The sequence below is a fragment of the Lagopus muta genome, chromosome 18 (assembly GCF_023343835.1).
Source record: "Lagopus muta isolate bLagMut1 chromosome 18, bLagMut1 primary, whole genome shotgun sequence".
NCBI classification, from domain to species: Eukaryota; Metazoa; Chordata; class Aves; order Galliformes; family Phasianidae; genus Lagopus; species Lagopus muta.
Genome location: NC_064450.1, coordinates 8,962,308 through 8,984,570, shown reverse-complemented (window position 1 = coordinate 8,984,570; position 22,263 = coordinate 8,962,308). Strand labels below are relative to the sequence as shown.

The following is a 22,263-nucleotide window of genomic DNA, read 5'->3' as shown; positions in this document are numbered from 1 at the left end:
TGTGCTGTTTTATTTCTAAAGCACTACTGAAGAATAAGTTGGATTCATGAGAATTAGTGGGATTCCATGTGTTCTGACAGCAAACTTCTTAGCAGTTCAGGTTTCTTTTCAAGAGTCTGACTTGGATACTGTTACTGAATTGGACATTGGGGTACAAGACCACTCTCAGTACACTCTGAATTCAGTTGTTGCAACGTTTTTATTTTTTTCCAGCAGATAAAGAACAGACACCAAGGGAGCATAGTACTGAAACATCATTGTCCTTCACTTTCCATTGTTTTCATACCCATACACTTACTGGAGCTCCAGAAATGAATTATCTGTCAAAAATACAGTGTTCTACTTGAGCATTATCAATTGTCAAATCTCCTTTTTTGGCAGTGTTACCAAAAATTATCTTGAGCTTCAGAAGGCGTTTTTGACAGTCTTAAATATGTAGGAATTCAAAGCAGTAACAGCAGTACCAGAGTTGCTTTTGAACAGGATTGGGATATATCTGAAGCAACGTAGGAGCTGGGTTGATTGTTCAAGAAGACTGAAAAGCAAAACAAACTGTTGCAAACTTGAAGATACCTTGAAATGTAGAGTTCCAACATTTGCAGAGAATACATGCCTAGTGAGCTGAGTAACTGCACAGAGATGAATCATATATGAGCTAATTTTCTTCACTTTCTCCAACTATTCCATACTTTGTTTCTTCTTTAATAGAAGAGGAAGTGTTTTGTAATTATAAATACCTGATTGCTTCCTTGTCATTCTTACAGCTACTTGTCAGCAAGACATAGTATGCATTTGTTTGCATTGGGCTCAAACATTAAGACTGAGCACTGAAGGGGCTGAATGTTCCATTGTCAGTCTTGCTGAAAACTTCATTTCCTACAGACCTCACACTGGGACTGCAGAATACATGGCATTTGCTCACGTACCCTTATTAGAAGCCACTGCACAGGCAGTTTCTTGTGCTGTACACAACTTTCCAGATTAAAATTCACATTCAATTAAACAGTAGCTACTGGAAACAGCTTTTCTTTTGTTCACACTAAGCAGTGAAGTGAGATGAACATAACACCAGATTTTCTGTTGAATTTATGTCCCCGTTCTCTTTCATAGTGGTATAAATGTGTAGTGGCACTTCATTCAATTTATTCAAGCATTGGTTATTTCACCTATCCTGTATTGCCAGGGAAGAAAAAGCTGTTGCAGCTTTGTGTGCTGTGGCTTCTTGTCCAAATGAACAAGAAAAAAAAGTGCTGGTATTTTGAAGTCTTCAGATGCAGAAGACAAAAACATTATATAGCTTTATTCATAACTGATTAAGTTTTGATCTCGTATAAACTATATCTATGTTATGAAGAAAAAAGTTCATTTTTGACATTACTGCTCACCCACCTCCTGTTTCCATGAGGATTGATGCTGGGCAACGTGCAGCACTTTGTCCTGCCAAAATGTGTATGAGAAAATGGATAGCCCTCCACCCTTCGAGTTATTATTTCATGACTGTGACAGCAAATGGCTTTGTTGTAGCAGAGTGAATATAAACCATTCTTCCACATCATATTCTAGTCATTCAAATCCATTCTTTCCATATGCTCTCTGTAAACTATTGTATTTGAGTTGGAAGGTTAAGTAAAGGAAAGATTTTGAGTAACCCAAAGTCAACACAGTGAATGATGTCAGATGTGCAGTCACTGGTTCTGCCTCTCAGAAGATGATGTGTAAAGGGAAACACAAGTTGTCTTTGCTCAGGAAACATCTGGTTGATATTTTATTTCTCAAGCAGGTCATTGGCTTTTTATAATTGAGTGGAACAGAAAAATGTGGGAAGACAGGCGGGTAGATGTAGACTTCTGGTATTAATGCTCACCAGTAGGCCACTAACTTACCTTCCCACCAGCAATTTTGCTTTCTGTTTTAGCCTTCTGTGTATAAATAACATTTTCAAATGAGATCTAATTGTATTTAGATTTCAATTAGGCATGGATTTGCCTTCCTCCAGACAGGAGGATCGTTCATAACTACATTTACTGCCCCACTGTAGTATTCTGACCAGAGGAGAGTACCAGACTTCCAGACAGTGTTTCTTCCTTTTTCACTCATTTCCTCAAGCTCAAAAGGCACTGAAAACCTCCATGCAAAAACAGAGAGGAAGACTTAAGACAGGAGGTAAGTTGTTATAAATCTAGATGCACTACATTGAAGATAAATGTTATTTGAGAAGAAATAAGAACAACAAATCTCTGTAACAAGATAAGTTGTGTTTAAATGATTTCATAACACTCTGGCTTGTAATTGCAGACCTAGGAGAAATCCTGACCAAAATGGTAAATCAAGTTACTACTTAAGCACTTCTAATATTTTTCTTCAGCTGCCAATTAACATACTAATTAGGACTGCATATGAACACATATGCACTCATAAGACAGAACATCATATTTCCCTATTGATTTAGTATTTCCTGTTCTTTGAGAACTTGACTGTAACCCATTATTCTCTAAATTACAAAAGTAGCCTTTAGTAAGACAGGAACATGTTAAATGGGAACAGTTCTTCACTGGAAACCTTAATTTCCAAACTGCATACTATGAGTAAGTGTTTCACAGAACATACCATAACAAAAAAGGAATTATATTGAATGGCCTTGAGCACAGGTATTAATGTTATCCATGAGAAAAACTGCCTCTGTTCCAGCTGTGCAACTAGTTGAACTGTAAGATGTTCCTATGGTTTAAACACAAGTAACCACAGCATAAAGATGTAAGTGATTTTGTTTCTGTCCCTTTGTCCTCCTCAGATAGACACTGTGATACTGGAAGATCCAGTTTTTGCCCCAGACTTAATTTTCTTACAGAGTTTCTCTACAGAGGAACCTTGAGAATGAATCATTTTCATAGACTGTGTTGTTCAAGTTTTGGATTGCAGCAGTTCTTCCAAGAGATTCTATAATGCATAAAGCCAAAGGTTCCACCTACGTGCTGCACGTACTTCAAACAGATGCCTGCTGTTAAGTTACAGGGCTCACTGCATTTCTGTCTAAGCACACCTTGAAAGGTTTTAAGCCTTTCCCTTTTTCACCTAGAGTCCCTTTCAACCTAGAGTTGTGGGGGTTTTGATTTTTAAGATCCCTAGTGCACATACGTATCTTCCAAAGCCTGACAGAAATTGTGTGTAATTGTTTGTAAGAGGATGTTTCATGTTCAGCTGCAACTTGGAGTTATGGTTTAAGAGTGGGTTTTAAACATTTTTATTAAGACCAGACTGCTGCTGTGCATTTTAAAAGTTAAAGTATTTTCTCAGTATGGAAGTCATATAATTGAGCTGTGTATTTGAATGGAGAGCATGATCCTAGAAGAAGCCAAAATTGCCCGTCCAACCCATTTATCCTGTGAAAGGCTCATATGATGTTGTTCACCTATTGAAATAAAAACAAACAACAGGAACATTTCTTCAGTAGGAAATTACATCGACACTGAAAGGTCTATTGTCTGAGAGTACGAGGTGGGCATGTGAGAAAGTACATTGCCTTCCAATGTTGTGTTGGGTTTCTTTGTAACACAAGGATAAACTGACTCTGGATACTGAAGATACAGTTCTAGGAACCATGAAGTGGAGAGCATTGCCACTGAAAAATGAGCTCGATGAATGCACTACAATGAGAGACAGACATGTCAGTAATTTAGAAAAAGGATTTTTCTTCTCTACCTTGCTCCAAGTGGATTTCAGAGCTAAAAAGTATTCTGGGGACCCTTAGAAGTCTTTTAGCAAAAGCAAGCCTAGAAATACCTGCTAGAACCCCAAATACAATTACAGGCATCATAGAATACAAATGATTCCTTTTCATGTACATTTCACAAGTATGTGTATTTAACCTTTTTCAGACTAGTAGTTTGGTCTTTTTTTAAACACTAAATTTCATTGCTTTTGAGTTTATTTTGAAAGTGATTTGAGAACTAACACTTTCCTCTGAACCTTTTTATAATATCTAGATATCAGGATGTTTTACAACAAAATAAGGAAAGGTTTTTTCAACAACAATGATAATCAGCAGTGAAACAAGTTGCTCAGAGAGATACTCAAAGCTCAGCCAGTCAAGGCCCTAGGAAATTTATCTCACTTCAAAACTAGAGCTAACTTAAAATCTGGCACTGCACTGAATTGCGGGTGGGAGCAGATGATGACACAACCCCCACGCTTCATTTCCTGTTGCATCCAGCAGCTGTAGATCATATGTGAAAGGTTAAAGCTGGGAGAAAAACCTCAACCAAGCAAAGCTGTGATGTAATAAAAAAACAAGATGAAGTGCAGGTTTATTGTATCTAAGCATCCTAGCAGATTTAGCAGTTTTATCTCTACTACTCTGCACACAGTTTTTCAAGGGAACATACTGAGCCCAATTGCACTCACGAAATTATAGCCTTAGGCTCTCTGGCTGTTTTTTTGTTGTTGTTTGTTTGGTTGTTTTTCAGATGGGAACATATACAGAATCATATTTAATTAAAATTAAACTAATATTAAGGGTATATTGTTAGGGTTGGTGAATGGAGTCTTCTTCATTAGACCTGATTCTCATTACCAGCCTAAATCAATATTTAGCAACAGAAGGTAAAGAAACACTGTATGGATTCCATAGTGGAGTTTCCAAGACCTGGTCCAATGGCTGACATTTCCAGTTACTGTTTTCTTGTGAATATGACATCTTTTATTCTTACATGCTTTTTCCTTTCCCTTCCCCCTCCAGTACTGTGTCAACGTTTGGGATGAGCCCAAATCCTAATGTGTGATCTGACCTTCTGACATCTTAGCCAGTAAGCTACCAACTTAGACTTGCTTCCTGCTCTGGAAAGTAAAGCATAAACATAATGCTTAAGGACCTTAGTCTGCTTACCTATTATTTTTGAGCCTTTCAGTTCTAGTGCATTTTACTGTATTATAAAACTCCTGGATGCATTTTCATTCTGCACAAGTAATAAGAGTTTGTTTAATAGACTTAAGAGAGCAGATACTGGTTACATGAGGACACTGAGAGACAAAACCCACATGTTCTGATCCAGTAGATGATACTGCTAAATTGGCATCCTTATTGTCTTACACAACGACCTTGCATGCGCAGCCTGGTCAGCTGGCAGAGGCTGCAAGCATAGGATTATAGTCTGAAATGTGGCAGAAAGGTAGGAAAACAAAAATATCCACGCTCAGAAATGTATGCAAGTGAAGTAAATGAGAACAAAGCAGCACCTGGAAAAGGGCAATAAATACAGCTTCATAGTGAGGAAAGACTACAGGAAACTGAGTACCTGAACACAGTAGAACCAGGAAGGCATATCAAAGCATTAGGAAAGGGCCACAGGTACAGCATAACAAACAAGGGCACCACTGGGCACACACAGCTTACTGATCTGTGCAGACTACAATAGCAGGGATCTGGGGAAATAGAAGCAATGTGGATGCAGTATCTTTTTTTTTCTTTTTTTTTTTTGTATCTGAGAAGTCACATCAGCATTTCGTTTCCTTTTCCTGATACTTTCCTGATGTTTCACTGGAGGTTGGAAAATAACCAGAAAAATTGGAAAAAAAAGTGATTTGGTTTAAAAAGTATTTTGCTAATTCATGCTATTCAGAGGCTAACATACAGTTCTAATAAAAAGTAGCATGTAACCATTCTACTCTCGACTTGGAGGCGAGGCACATACCAAGTTGGGTGTGTTAGTGATAGGAAGGACGCTCCCTCGGGTCTGCAAGAGGATTCAGACACTCACACACAGAGGTAAATTCTTGTGTGGGTGTCATATGGAAATCTAACCAAGCAGTTTCACTGAATTCAGTGAATCGAAAACCTCAACGCAATACCTTCAAAACTATATCAGCAGTTTGGCCATGAGCCAGCAGAATGTTCCTGTGGCCAAGAAGGCCCATAGTACCCTAGGGTGCATTAAAAAGAGAGTGGCCAGTAGGTTGAGGGAGGTGATTATTCCTCTCTACACTCTCTCAAAGATATATACAGATAAGTCACTTTATATCCCACCACATAGTTCATGGTAAAAATGTTTAAAAGTTTGCTTTTAAAGAGATTTATATTCTAAGGACTCCTTTAATGAAAAAAGAAAAGAGAGAAAAAGAAGCATAAAAGTGATGTGACTTACTGGTTCTGTTCATAAAGGATCTGTTCTGCCTGAAGGATCATGGAGTAAAAATGGGATGGAATCCTCATTGAAGCTGAAATGAAACAAGTGGATATGACTCAACATTAAGTAGTAATCATAACTAACCCTTGATTTCATTTGTTTATCTCAAAGTTCTTTCATAAACAGTTAAATATCACTATTTGACAGAACACAAGGTATACTCATTCAACAGCAAAAAAAGAAGTGAATCTCAAATTTTCTCAAGCCATAGGCTTATCCACTACAAGATCATGCAATACCTTTTGATTTTATCATGAAATAAACAGACTACTGTCAAATCTGCTGCCTTCCTTTGGTGAACATTCGCTCAGGATGCTTCAACCAAGTTTTTCACATAAACCCTTATTTGACAAAATCTTAGACACTGCAAATAAGAGAAATCTTTGTAGTCCACAATGAGGAGGTGTTTTGGTGAAAAATCCATATTTGAGGAAGGCTTATATATTCATTAAATCAATGTACCAGTCACGTAAACATATCTATCATATCCATATCAGTGCGTTACTGACAAAAGCTTCTGGGTCAAAAGCATGCAAGCATTTAATAGTTTACTGTTTCATGTTTTGGACAATAAGAACTAGAATCATGTATGGTATGTCAAGTTACATCTAATGAAAATCTCCATGCAAACTACAGTTTATTACGCTCTATCACTGACATAAATCATACTTATCTAGTTTTTAATGTAATTGCATAGTGCCAGATTTGGCTAAACGTGATATTCATAGAGCTGCTTGATTTTGCCAATGTCTGAACTAACAGTATCTACAGTTTTCTTGGCAGACACATAAAGAGTACAATAGGCTTACCCTTGCAGGAAAGTATGCTGTATTCAGCACACAAAATGTGTTTGTGGTCATCTTAGATCAATTCAGACCACAAGAGACTCAGAAAAAAAATCTAGTTCTAATTTGTGCTTGGTTTACATTTCTCAACAAAGATTACTAAAGACACAGGGAATTGATGATTTCTCTGGGAAGTGTAATAGGTTACTGCCATCTAGTGCCATGAAATAGACTCAGCCTCTGTCAGAAAGCTACAATATGACATGTGGGAACATTAGGTAAAAGGGTTTCTTATCCATTCATCTGTGAAGCCAAGGATACAGGTGAGTGACATGGTGACCTTTGATCTGCCCCTGTGTTCCATCACTGGTTTATATGGAGTAAGATTGTAGTGGAAAAGCTCCAGAATCAGAAGCGAAGCAGGGCAGAAATTGTTGTGAGAATGCCTAAGATCATTGGTTTCAGAGACAAGATGAGAAGAGCGGTGCGGCTCGATAAGCCAACAATCTCTAGCCAGGATGGGGCTGTCTTTGTCTTTCCTTTTATTGAACAAAAAATAGCAGGACTCGCAGATGGCCTACAGATGGTTCCCTATTAAGATTTTCTTAAGACCATATGGTAAAAATTTGTCAAGGTTTGAGACTATGGCAATTTCTACATCGACGTTCAGAACTCTGACTTACAATGAAAAGAATATAATTAAAATTTTTGTGTTTGCTCAATGCGAACAGCTTCTGGATCCTGGTAAGATGTTTGGGTGGAAATGATGCATTTTAAAGGAAAGGCTGCCAAAGGGAAAACATATTGAAACTGTATGAAACTCTGAGCACTGTTAGGTAGTACACAACTGAAAGAACTTTGGTTGTCAGCACTGAGTTCTTCATATTCACTGACAGCCGTAATTTTAACTTGTGCAGAAATAGGAAAGTTGAAAGTAAGAAAAGAACATTAGCATGGAAATAGTTTAAAACTTGACCCAAAACTTATCAAAGTTTCAGAGGCTCTTGATTGGAATTTTGGGCCAGCATTTCTGATTGTGAAAGGAGAACTTCAAGTTTGGCTTATGAGCAGCATAAAACAATGCTAACTTATCTAACTTATCATAAACCAGAGCTAACTTATCTGCAGAAGACTGATGTTGGAGGCTTCTCTGCATTCTGTCATTTAAAAATCACCGCTATGTCCTCAAATAGAGGTGCTACTCAGGAACTGGAAAAGATGGAATAACTATTTATGAACTATGGAAATGTTTGGAAAAATTCCCTCAGCTACACCCTTCTTTTCTGTAATGTATTTCATATCCTATAATGTACAAATTTAAATAACAATCTGAAGTTTTAAAAAGATTCAAATATTATCTTTTTTCAAATATGGTTCAAAGTAAAAATGAAAAAAAATATTATTTCTCAAATCTTTCTTTTGAATTAAACCTGTGAATTCTTACCTATGCTTTCCTATTTACTGAAGTGACAGAGGAATACCTTCATGGTTTGTCCCACTGAGATTTAGTTTAATAAATTATATAGCATATCTAAGCATATCTTAAAATCCCTTTCTTCCATTGACAAAGGATGAATTCTCATGCCAGCTTGTCGCAAACAAGATTATGACAGCCTCCTGATATACAGCAATTTTACATTTCTTCATGGCTGTACTGATTTCTCTATTGGGTGAAAGTCTTCCATACGAAGTCATTTGTTCCTAGTTAGTAGGAGTACACAACTTGCAACTAGAGTAATTTCAGAAGGGTTTATAGAAAAGCAGCTCATAGAGATTCTTTTGTGGTAGTTCAAAGCAAATCTTTTTCTATTTCTAGCCACTTCTACTTGCAATGTGCAATAACCCCACAGTCACAACAAGCATGATACACTTCAGTCCAACTCCATCCTATAGTGATTGGAATGCTAAAAACAGTAAGGTCCAAGTCAAATTTGTAACATTTGTTTCTTGAGTTTAATAAAAATACCAAATAGGAGTGCTGGTGAGATCTGCAATAGCCCTCTGGCATTATAAGAAGCAGATTACAGATGAAATGTTCATTTCCTTTCACCTTGCATTGGAGAACCCTCGTATACCCTTTATAAAACAACAGAAACAGTGGAATGCTGTGGGCCATTTTGCACTGTTGACTGTGAGAACAACACAAAATGAGTTCCAAAGTGGCATGCTTTGTAAAAATGGAATTGGGCTTGCTGTTTGGGGTATCTTTTAGTCTTTCCCTACTGATGCCTTTATTATCTAGTTTGCAAGCCATCTTCACTGTTCCTATGATCTCAGGTGCTAATCATTACTTCTTCAATTCATTATCAAGGGGCATAGCAATGATGTATCTATAAACAATCCTCTTGTAAAAAGAAACACAAGATAGGTCTCTTCCTCCCTTTTCTGGTCCCTCTCCCATTTTTAAGTACACTCAAGATGTCATTCATGCTCATCAAAGAGAAAGCTCACCCCTTTCTAGGATCAGTATCCACTCACATCTTCTAGCATCTGCCAAAGATGTACAACCAACAGCGTAGGCTAAGAATGAGGTTTATTACTGGAATTCCTTGTACAGTACAAACCCACACAGTCAGAAACTCAAAGCAGGCTTACAAATCTCCTGGCACTGCAAAAAATACATCTCACCCCAGGCTACCAAAGAGTGAAGAAAGTACTGAAAAACCTGCCCACCAGCTTTTTATTTTCTTTGCTATGTACACAACCACTTCCCAAATAAAGTGAAATGTAGATATTTCCCACTGAAGAGAAACTATTTATTTTTCTTAAGTTATGATCAAAATAGGCTGGATCTGCATTAATAGAAGGGTACTGCTTTCAAGTCAAACAATTTCCTTTCATTGCAACCACAGCAACAGAACAAGAAACTGAGTAACTAAAGCAGCAAAGTTGAGATCTGTTAATGATGAATCTGAAACTGCCTTTGTTCTGTGGCATCAACGTAATGACAGGTATGATCCCAAAAGAGAGGCTGCTGCAGCAGGTAGAAAACAGCTCTCTTCACAGGTCAGGCTTAGTTACTAAATCAGCTTCTAGAAGGGACTGACAGCTGTGTAAGACTAAAGGAAAGACCATTCCATCAAGGAAACAGAAAACAAGTCTTGTATTCCTGAAGAAACAGCAACACTGTATGGATCCATGGGACCTTTTCCTACTTCCTTTTTGCAAAGATGAACATCCTTCTCCTACAGTGAGAATGGTGCAATATAAACTAGGCAACACAATGGCAACTGGAAAAGATTATCCAAAAGAAGACACCAGCATGAACGGATTAAGCTTAAGAAGAGAATTAAGCGAGGATCTAACTACAAAAATGAAATTGCTGGCCTAAAGTCTGAAAAACAGAAAATCATAATCACCGGCTCCAAGCTTTGTAAATCCTTCCAACCAAGTATGAAGAAATATCCCTATCTGAGGCTGAAAAGATGGGGCACATTACAGTGGTAGGGTGGTTTTCCTTCAGATTATATCAAAATAATTGATGGGAATGATTTGTGGCATGGGAAAGTTTGCTCTTGTCACAAGGGAAAGGACTACTAAAAAGGCAGCCTTGGATTGTCTCAGGGGTAAAGGTTTTCCTGATTGAGATTATTTATAGAGAATTAGTTTTTATGGTGGGCGTTTTATTTTTTTTTCTCTTGAAAATTCCATCGGTTCCTTGTTATTCATTTCAGATGTTCCATATGAATGAAGCATAAGGTGTCCTTCGCAGGAAAAATCCAGCAGGAACTCAGTAAACTCACTGTAAGTAAATTCAGAATTTAGAAAATTACAGAAATTTATCAATACTATTTTGTCTTTTCCTCACCAGTCACCCAAGGCATTGGAATGAATGGCGTAGGTTGAAGTGAATCCTCTGCAGCACAGAATGTATGTGTAGTATGTATGGTGTAATGAATTTATCTGCAACCAGATCAGAACTCTTGAGAGCAGTCTGCAGATTTAAAAGATTTCCTTGTTGCATCTGCCAGGACGTTCTGCATGGGAAGTGGAACGCTACTGAGCTACTGAGCTTTTATTGCATTTGCAGAATAGATTTTTGCAGCAGCTGATCAACATTATTATGTTTCACCGGATTATTGCACCACACTGTCTTCTACTCTTATTAACAGCTCTATTATGTTCAGCATGATTATAATAACAGTTTAATTCTCTGAAGTTTTCTATGCTTTATGTTTCTCGTTAGCGATTCTAAGGAAAATAACATTCTCCTTGTTTAGTAAGACATCCTTTTTTTCATACTTTCTTGGACAGCAAAAGATGCTTTAAATCAACATTTAAAATAAGAAAGCCCGTATTTACAAAAAAAATAAACTACTTTAGGATGATGACTTAAAATTCAGACACAAAAGGATACAAACACATACTAACAGCCCAGTGTGCCATTAAAACATCAGGGCATGGGCTTAGAGGGCATGATTTGATGACTGATAGATTATGTCCTTGTCCACCTTCCAAGCTGTTGCTCAGATCACGCTGGATCTCGGATACTCTTCTCCCCAGAAAGACTGCAGGTAACTGGTAAAATGGTACACAGCATGCTTTATATTTCCAGTGTTGTGTTGTCCTACGTCCATTTTGTGCACTCAGAGGCTTCCACATGTAACACACCCAGGCTATTAGGATATGTGGGCAATCTTTTTTGGATGCAGATCATCTGGATGCAAGTTCTGATACAGTGGTAGTTTCCTTCAATCTCTCCCTTCCCATGGGAAAAAGAAAGGAGGGAATTTAAAGGTAATTTTCATTTCCATTCTTCTTTTTTATTGAAAGACAATTTTCACTTTCCACCAAAATTCCCCCCAAAATTGAAGATGGAACTCTTTCTAGAGAAAATATAATTAGAGAGCAATTTCTTTCATGAGAGTTGATTCAATAAATGACATTCATCCATATGAAGGTATGGAATCTTTCAGCATAATTAGAATGGGATCATTTTACAGCTGAGCACTCAATGCCTCTGCTCTCCTACAGTATTGCCTTTCAGCACACTGTTCATCAGCTGCCTAGAAGATATGGAGGAAATGTTTGAGACAGTGCAGGTATCAGTACTTCCCTTTCTTGGTCTGTTCCATTGGAAAGTTAATGCTTTAGATAAGCAAAACTGACTTGTAAATCTAGTGAGCCAACCTTTGCCTCAGTAATGGAGAATTCCCACTTAACACTCCCTTCACATTTGAATTGTTGAGTAATTTCTTCCTTCGCCTTCCAAATAATAACGTATGTTGTTCCTTGCAGAAAATTACTTTTATAGTCTATTCCATGCACTGACTGCATTATAGGGGTATGTGTTTGATCTCTGTATATCACGTGTGAAGAACTTCTCTGATTTCTTTTATATTGGTCAGTACCAAGCAAGTGCAAATTATTTTTGTGTAAGTTCATTAGTTATCAGCCATGGCAGACTTTGCAATAAATGTTTGGAGGTGGAAGAAATCCTTTCTAGAGAGGAAAATTTATTGCAAATTTGCCCCAGAGGAAGTGGGTCTGCATGCTTAGCATTAAAGAAATGATTACAGTGATTATGGATCTCTTTGTTACAGAATTCACAGAAAAAAGTGCGCTTAAGAAATACTTAATGCCTCACCGTGAATTTATTCCTGTGTTTACCCATATGAAAAATTACAAAGCATATTTATCAAATTCAAACTTTATGGAAACAGAGGAAGCAGGGAACTGAATTAAAGTAGCACTTTTCTTACATGAACACCCTTTTGGGTCTCGGTGGTGTTTTAGAGTGATATCCCTCCCTACTTCATGGCTTACTTTTTCTTCCTAAGCTGTACATGAAACACTACATGATTTCTGTGGCAGCAGTTCCAGTTCATGTTGTCCTTGTAAAACAATTAGGGAATTTCTTGTCACAGTATTCATCAAGAACACGATTCTTGGCATCAAGGTGGGCTTATGGTCTGTACATTTATGAAAGTCTTTTTTCCTTCCTCTCCTTTCACTTAATGACAGTGCTCCATCTGCAACAGTCAGAACCTCTTAGTTCAGCCCATCTCATTTTTCATTATGTTTTTATTGTTTTCTGTCCATCAAACTGGACAGAAATGGCTGCCAAGGGATTTTAACCTGTTCTGGTGAAGCTTACACTTTTCAAATAGTAGCTGCTAATGCTGTATGAGCAGGAGTTCAAGGAATCTACTTGCCCCATAAAAAGACTGTTATGTTTGCTTTTCTATTTTAAAAATGGGAATTCAGGCTATTTGGTGTCAAAAAGTCTCCTACACTGAAAGATTCCCAGACTTCACCAAGGCTACAAACAGCTAATGTGGCTCTAGCTGCTAAGTTTAACAGCTAACATATGAGGGCACTACAGCTAAGGATATCAGACTTTCTGAACCTTTCTCCTGATGTCACTTCAGACAAATACTTTAAGATCTTGGTTCCTTGTCTGTGAAATGAAAATATTCTTTTCTTGTTTCCTGGAATGGGAGATGCTGTACGAGCCAGTAAGCTTATACTCTATTAAAACACTACCAGCACTAAATAACAGTTGTGCTGCAAGAAGTTTGTCTGTGTCACAGGCAGCTGGGAAGCTACTCACCTTGTCTTTGTTCATTGTTTTAGAAGTTTCAGAAGTTTTAGAAATAGATTCTGGTCTGCTCTCTGCCCCATGAAACATAAAGGTTAGGGCTGGCACAAACAAAAGGCTGAAGATACAATGCGCTGTGAGACTGCAGGAGCCCCACACGGTTGGACATTTATCAGAGTTCACCATGGAAAGGCTTTTTTTGTATGCAGTAAGTTTAAGTGAGTAGGAAAAACGAATTGCTTTGACTTCAGGAGGCCAGAAAGTCTGCAGGCAAGCACTGTGCAGACCTTCAGGCTGGCCTGCAAAGGCTCCTCCGTTCTTGCCCTCAACACTCCTATCATTGCACTGCAATTGCTGCCAGTTGGCTTGGTAACCATGGGCATATTTGAACAGCTGAATTCTTCCCTCAGTTACACTTGGCACCACTACCAACTACAGGGGAGCTACAGGGTGTAATTAAGGGCAGAACCAGCATCCACTACAAACCAGGTCAAGGCCACCAGATGAATTTTTATCCTTATGTTTTAATCCATACCGTTAGCAGGAGGAACCCACAGCATTACCTGTACCACCTCGCTTGAGAAAGCCAGGCTCCCGCACAGGATTATGCTGTGCACCAAGCTCTGTCAGCACCCAGCCGGGTGGCAGCAGGGCATGTCTTGCAGCCAAAGCGCAGCCCTGCTGTCACTCCCACCGCCGCCCGCCCATGGCCCGAGCTAAGCCAGCTCTGCAGCTGCAGTTGAAGCAGTGCTTTGTTTTTACCACATATTTTCATTTCATAAAACAGAGCTAAGTACTCTGAAACTAAAGGAGTACTTTTTCATGCTGCTATAACTTGTGAAATAATGAGACATTTTGGTCTGTTAACTCCTCTTAAGTCTCACCGCAACGTTATGATTTCTCTTCATTTGCGGTTGTGAAATATTTACTTTTCTATTTAGCAGGTTACATGAAGCTGTATATTTTGTCTTGGGAGATACATACATACATATCTATTTATGTACATATGAATATAAAATCTTGGTGGAAGCTTTTAGTGAAGCTATTTCTGTGCTTTCCATCTGATTCTGGATCCTCCTCAAAACAATTACCACAAATATTAACAGACTAATGTGAATTTATTTGCTGATGCCACCTTTCCTCAAAAATAGTAAGTTTTTATTTTCACTGTGCAGGCGATCTGCCCACAATGCAGTCTTCGTTTGTATGTTGAATACATTCCTCAAACAAGTATTCAGTAAATTTAAACCATCCCTCGTTAGAGGTTATTGATACAAGGTAGTTTTCCTGGAACTGCCAGAAGGATTTAGAATCTCAACGTCCTAAGAAGCCACGATGAGCAGACACTGGAGCACTAAAGGAAACAGGATTGCCTGCTTATTATGTAAACAACAGGACACCAGGTCTATCTTTGCACACTTTGCTCCCAGCACATGCAAGCTTGTATCACCAAAAATCAGACTTTCCCCCATTTATCAAGCGAGTTGCCACCCAAGTAAATTTGGAGAGTAAAGGTCCAATTCAAAACCAGATACCTTCTGCTCCTACATCTGAGCCATCTGCTTTACGGTGCTGCCTGTACAAAGTGATGATGAAGTAACTAACAATTTCATTTGGTGTTTATAAGAGATTATGAAAATAAATTGGTATCTATTCATAATTCTCTCCCCTCAGCCCTCCAGTGAGAATTCAAATATGATTCCCTTGTTGTCTGAGAATGCTCCTCTGTCATCTTTTTCTCCTTTAATCAGAGTCCCTCTTAACTAGCACTCTTCTCTCTTCATTCCCTCTCAGCTAAATACCTGAGGTCTCCTCTGCTGTCAGTATCTCGGGGACCTCCCTGTTTTCCCCAAATCTAGTAGCTACTGAGACTTTTAGGGATAGGTTGGCTTCAAGGGACAAAGGAACGTACAAAGGCATTCGCTGCTCTTGAAGTCTCTACCACTGAATGATTCCCACAAGCTAAAGGAGCTTCCAGTAATCATTTCAACCATTCCTGTGGCAATAATGTAAGTCTGAGCAGACTCTCAGCAATTTTTAAGATGTACGGCTCTTGAGCCTGGCTGAGATTTCCAGAGCTGTATCACAGGAGCCAAATACAAAGACAATATAATCCCTCTACATTTGTTAATCATTTCCTTTTTCTTATCGCAAGATTTGCATTCACTGTGTTGGCCAAGAGATTCTACAAGAGAAAACTCATATTTAGTTGAGCTTCCTGCAGAATTAGATGTGTTGTACAGTCCCTAACAATATTTCTGAAGTTGGAAAATTTGGTTTTCAGTTGTGCAGTGTTTCCTATTATAGAAGCAGAGAAAGGACCAACAAATGAACATTAATTATAAATGCTTTAAAAGTTTCTTTGTATTCAGGAACAGGATGAAGGGGTGGTTTGTGGTACTTCACACTTGTGGGCATGTGCTATCTTTTTTCCATGCATCCAGCTATATGCAATCTGCATCTGGGAGTCTATGTAAAGTGTAAGATTAACAAATATGAATCATAGTTACTCAAACTGGCCATAACTGCATTTTTTTTCCCCGTTTCAAAACTTTGAGAGAACAAATTCCTAGCCATTGCTTTCATTCCTATGTGGTATTGAAGAATTTGGTGAGGGAGATAGGAGGAAAAGGGAGTGAAGGGAATTTCTCATTTTTCCATAAGACAAATCTTGGTAAAAGATGAATTAATTTAAAAAACACCAGATGCATATGGCTTCCAAATATTTCAAGTCTTTCAGATTTTGTGAGGAAAAATGATGTGTGTTGTTGCTGTCTTTGATACCAGCACAGTCCTACTTCTCACAGTATAGTCCCAGGATTTCTGAGGCTTGGGTTACACAGGAGCCACAAAAGGCTGATTGATGGAGAGATGGATTGACATTGGCCTTGGAGCTCAAGATTCAGTTTTCCCTAGAAATCTCAGGCTGCTGCTTCTAAAGCAAACACTAAAAGCTACACTAAAGAATTTCAAAACAAGCCCTGAGGCGGTATTACAATAATCACATATATCTCAATCTCAGAGGCACTTTTGTGTCTAGTCAGGGATGAAAGCCTTCATAGTAATACGCAGCTAGTGAGGACAGGAGACATCCCAAAAAAGCCCTGGGCTAAGTGAAGTGAAACACTGCACGCTCATTCTCCCTTTCAAAAAGCTCAGCCAAGGCCTTTCCTCGTCCAAAGCTGATTTTCCTGGATGCAAACGCTTATGAAACTTCTGTCGTGTGCATGTTCTGTCACTGCACTCCAGAGGGCAGTATGGCAATGCCTATGAGATCTGCCTGTCAACTCATGCAAGAATCCTCCAGATGTACATATTAAATATCTGCTAAATTATTTACAAAGTTTTTTTTTGCAGAAGACACAGCATATATGGAATCAACATCTGAGGAAATACTAATCAACATGCCTGCGTGGACACCCATATTAAAGCAGTTTATAAGGAGATGAGATTTAAATTGAATATATCAATCTTTGTATACACTTTTATTAGTTTTATAAAATTATTTCACAGACCCAAGCTAAATTCAAACAACAGAAAACAAAAGCAACTTCCATTACTTAAAATAAAAATAATAAATTTCTCATGACTCTCTTGCTAAACCTCAATTTTGGGTGAGAAAAGTGTTAACATATTAACTGCAAGTGCAACACACCCTGAATTAACTGCTTTTTCCAACATCGGTTCTATAGAAACGAGCTGCTTGGTGCTCATTCTTACAATTTTTAGTGCAAAAGTGGTAGAGAGAAGGAAAAAAATCAAACTTCTAAATCCTTCAGAAAACATTAGCTGCTTCTCTGTAACTTTCTCTTTGTGCAACCTAAGAAATAACTTGTATACGTAACTTGTATTTAAGACAGACCTGCATGAAACTCTACACAACCAAAAACTTCTGGAACTAAAATGTGCACCCATAAGTTCAAGTCAGCTTGCCCTAAAGTTGTAAGCTCTTTCCTGGTTGTAAGGGCAGTGCAAAACTGAAGAGCAGAAAACCTAGCGGACAGATTAGGTTATCTAGGCTTCACAATAAGGAAAACATTTGCCACCATGTAATAAAAAAAATGTCTGCAAAATGAAAAACTGAATCTTTGGTTTGAGAAGCTAATTCTGCTGAACAAATGGAGAAAGGAAAGATTACATTTATTTACAAGTTTGAAATTAGAGAAATTAGCTAAAATGACAAGAACTACAGTATTTGCAACTCTGCAGCAGATATCTAAGTCTGAGCTCGCCTCTGCCTCTGGCACACACACAGAAGAAGTAATGGCAGCTCTCTGGGCACAGGGCTTTATGTGACTCCATACCCACACCAGCAGTCGTGGTGTTTCAGTGCCCCGAGAAATATTGGGTTGGACTTTGACAGAGGCTTCAAGATTGCCTACTGCTGACATGAGCTTTGGCTTAAGGTGTTTCCCAAAGGCCTGAGGTCAGAGGGTTGATGATAATATTTGGTTAGATTACACCGTAGGAGTAAAATTTACTCCCATTATCAATATCTTAGTATGCTAAGCTGGCAAGTAGCCAAACCCAAATTAAAAGTGTGCGTATGTATATGTGTGTGTATGCCTGAATGCCAAGCAACAGAGAATCAATAGCCACCCTCACAGTAAGAGCAGAACACTGTTCCTCAAGTTCATTATATAAAATTACAATGGGATCATATTCCAATTGTTTTAATACAATGACTACAATATGGAGCATTGTTTAGTCAGGGGAGGCCATAAAATTCAGAAATTAAGCCCTAACCTGTATGTAGCTGAAAGTTTCATATAAATAATGCCAGCAAGACAAATGGGAATCCCTATATACTGCAACAATAAAAAAGCTTATGGAGTGTTGCTTTGCTTATTATGGGTTTTATCAGGGTTTTGTTGAGTGAAGCAGCAATTAAACTAAATACGCTGTCCCAGAAAACATTTATGACTCTTCTGTCTACACAGAGCAAACTATACTGAAAGAGACTATGACTTACACTCAAAGCATGCTTAAGCTTTCTTTTCAGTGGTTGAAAAGAACCTTGTATGGGTCTCTTCACAAGGGATCTGATGAAATCGAAAATCCATGGGGTCAGATATTTTCAATCCTCATTCCTATAGCACTTGCTTAACCCAAAAGCCACCTTTGCCAAATGAACTTTAGGTTATATATGATGAAATATCAAGGCCTGTACAGACCTAAACAATACTGGGGCTGTACTAATACTGTGTCCCTAAAGATGCTGAAAGCCTACCCTCCCAACTCAGAAGTATTTATATAAGAAGGGATCAGTATGGGGAAATCAGTAATTAGAATCTGTAAATAGTTAAGTTTAGAGAGAGGTTGGCTAAAAATAGTGTATTTCAAAGGAAAATGCATTTTCTCTGGTCTGAAGAGACATAGATGCTGCCATAGTATGATTTTGACAGTTCATTAACTTTATCTGACAGCACTGCCCAGAGAAACGGGGATTTTTGGCTGAGTTCTGCTTCACTGTTTATCTGTTTCTTGCAAGTCAGGCAAACCTGCTTTCATTTCCGTTTGTCCACTCGCTTTTTATGAAAATAGATTTTAATAGTTCAGCTTGGAATTTTAATATATGAAACTCAAACTGTGTACAACATTTGCCGTCCAGGTTCAAACGTGCCCCCATTTAGTCAGCAACACCACTGTTTAGTTCTGTGCCAACCAAGTGTAATTTTCCCATTGACATATATAATTATGGCAGTGGAGTCATAGAGAAAAATGGATAGAGACAAATTGTGAAAAAATAAAAAACAAACTACAGTAAATGTTTATTTAACTGAGCTCTTCAGTGAAACTAAATTATTTGTATTACACTATAAAAGTAACAATACGGATTGTCACAAAAGTGATAAGGAAAAGTGCTCTTGTACCTGAAGTATACTCTTCAGACTTGAAATTTCTATCCAGATCTTCTCCCATAGACACTTTGCTATACAAGGGAGAAATTGCTTTCTCTATGCTATATTTCTCAAAGTGTAGAACTCACTCTGTTGCACTAAAACAGCGAGATGTTTGGGAAAGAAGCTATGTAATTATGCTTTTTGTACAACTTTGTAGCAGTACTGGCTGATCTCAGCCAGGGCTGCTAAGTGCTGTTTTTAAAACAAACATTCTTGTATATAGCTTTATTTCACTGCCAACAATTTATGTCAGCCCCTAAGCTGCTCTAATATTTAATTAAAATACATCAATATTATGCTTTGAATGCCAATATCTTGTTGCTTCCAACCACTCACTAATTATGCTCATTCACACAGCATTTAATTGTCTGGTTGTTATCTGGAGATATTCCATAGTATTTTTCAGAGCTGTGGGTACGCTGGCTTTTTCCAAAACACCTGTGCTGCGTGTAGGAAGTCTTTATGAAGGAAAATCAGACTCTGTCACCTTCTTTGTCACCTCACACCCCCCATGATTTCCACATGGCAAGACTATCAACCATTGGCCTGTAATTATCTTCAGGTCACTAGCGCTTGCACAGATCTGGCTGCGTGAGGGACTGAAACTGGTACAATGAGAAGACTGAAGCAGATACCTGAATGCATGCATACTTAGCCACAGTGCGATTGTAATTCTTGCTCTACAGATAGTATTATCCAAGGCCCTGACTCTGCAAGCCTTAAGAGCTTCAGTGACTCAAAACCAGATACTGAGAATCTTAAAATGCATGACATCTGCCTAAAATCCCAATCCTAAAGTCATAAACCTGCAGGAGAATTCATTTTGGGGAAAAAAAAAAAGTTTCTAGTGCTGTCATTGCACAAAAAAAAAAGACTGGAAAACATGACACAGATGTTTCCTCAAGGCTCGGTAAACAGAAAGCAAATTAAAAAATACCCTTTTTTAAAAAAGAAAACTTTCTCTGGTAAAGACCACATCTTTTAAGTTCTACAGGCCAGCCTGATGATGTTTTAATACCTCCGGCTGACAGAACGATCACTGCGACTATTCACAGAGCACAAAGATAAAAATGTGCAAAAGATCTTTGTCAGATCTGGGCCCGCAGCCAGCCCCACTCCCCAGGAGCATGTCATATGGCACTACTTCTAAATTTGGCTCAGACCTGTTTTGGTGAGTGCAAAACTTGCCTGGATCCAATGCTGGTTCTGCTTCTGCCATTTAAAGCTTTTCCATCACATGTATAAAGCTCTAAATAAAACTTACAAGGAAGCTTTTATCTGGATGTAGGTGTGTTTGTAAGAAAGTAAGAGGGGTGAAAGAAAACCACACTGGGGATGGAATCAGAGGCTGATTTCTGAGCCATAAATTATTGCTGATTACAGCATTTAGTAAATTCACTAGATACCTCTTCCTCAGTTTCCCTGCCTGCAGCCAGATGTCCACCTGCCTCTCCTCGCCCAGTGCATTTACCCTGTGAAGCCCCAGGAAACCACCTTAAAATCAACGCCAGAAAAAACCTGAACATGGTGATTTCCTTCATCTCCATCACTGTCCTACGTGACGTTGGCAAATAAATTTGCAAAACTTACCTTTGCTGTAAGTTCAGCAAAGGAAATCTTGGGCGATGACTGCACGTCTCCCACCACAGCCCTTTTCTCCCCACTTGCAGTGCCGTATGCCAAATCACTGCCTCGCTGTGTGAAGCCCCTGTACAAAACGAGGACAGCTTCCTCTGTAACTCCATCTGAACTACAGAAATGTCAGAAAGACGGGTAGAGTTTGCTCTTCTCCCATTAAAAGCATAAATGGAGCACAAAGCCTGCTGCAGCCGCAGCCCGCTCAGCCAGCCTGCTCGAGGTGCGGCTGCCGGAGCTGCTCTGAGAAGCGAAGGAGTCCATTACAACGGTCCCACCTCGCCCTCAGCACAACAGCAGCAGGCGCGTCTGAGCCTGGCGCGCGCAGGGCTGCTCCTGTTTTGTCAGCCCAGCGAAGGCGCCTGTCCCGTTACCTGAGGGAAAGCTGCTGTCACCTGAAGGAAAGCTCTTCTGCCACCCGAGGGACAGCTTCTTTTTCCTCAGCTGAGGGAAGGCCTCCGTGCTGTCCAGCCCTGCACCACAGCTGCATTCGCACTCGGGTGCCCCGCTGGCCCTGAAGAACCTTCTGGAAGTTTCCCACCCGTCCGGCTCTGCTCAGCACCGCAAGGCTGCTTTCCTGGAGCCGAGCCTAGCCCTACAGGCGTGGCGGGGAAACAGCCGGCCCTCGTCCCGGCTTCTTCCCGACCTTAAAGCAGAGGATGTGCGGGCTCTCAGGCAGAGGGAATGGAGCGGGAAGAGCGCAGGCGGTAAGGTTCTGCAGGGACATGGCGGAGTGGTGCTCCGCGATCTCCTCACAGGGGGACAGGGGATGGAATCCCAGAAATGAAGCCGTGTTCTGAAGGCGTAAACCTACAATGCAGGCCTGCAATTGTCATCCTGGTTATGAGGGGGTCCTGGGCTTCACCTCAGACACTTGGGACAGGATCTGGCTTCAAGTTGTAAAATGTCTGGTTTAGACTCAGTGTAGGAAGTGACTTTCTGAGCTTACAGCATACATCCCATCCACTTAAGTTACATTAAGTAACATTAAGGAATGAAGCTAAGTCTGTATCTAATCTCCATCTGACGAATTTGACTTTACTGTGTCTTAGAACATCAAAAACCAGCATCCCTTGGTGAGGTATGTGGTAATGAAAGTGCTAGATGATGAGTAAAATGACAGACATCCAAACTTTGATCATCTGAGGTGATGCTCCATTTAAAACAAGCAAGCAGTGACTTTTAGAGCTCTGTGGTAGCACACAGGTGAATTTGCAGAA

General features: G+C 39.2%; 1 long non-coding RNA gene across 1 annotated transcript; it reads right to left on the bottom strand.

Moving 5' to 3' along the window:
• Nucleotides 1–22: 22 nt before the first annotated feature.
• LOC125702236 (uncharacterized) lies at nt 23–21,744 on the bottom strand. The gene is made up of 4 exons (XR_007380490.1): nt 21,418–21,744; nt 20,999–21,116; nt 6,138–6,210; nt 23–3,409 (listed from the first exon to the last, which is right to left on the bottom strand). It is a non-coding gene; the product is annotated as an uncharacterized LOC125702236 (long non-coding RNA).
• Between the last annotated feature and the right edge of the window lie 519 nt (nt 21,745–22,263).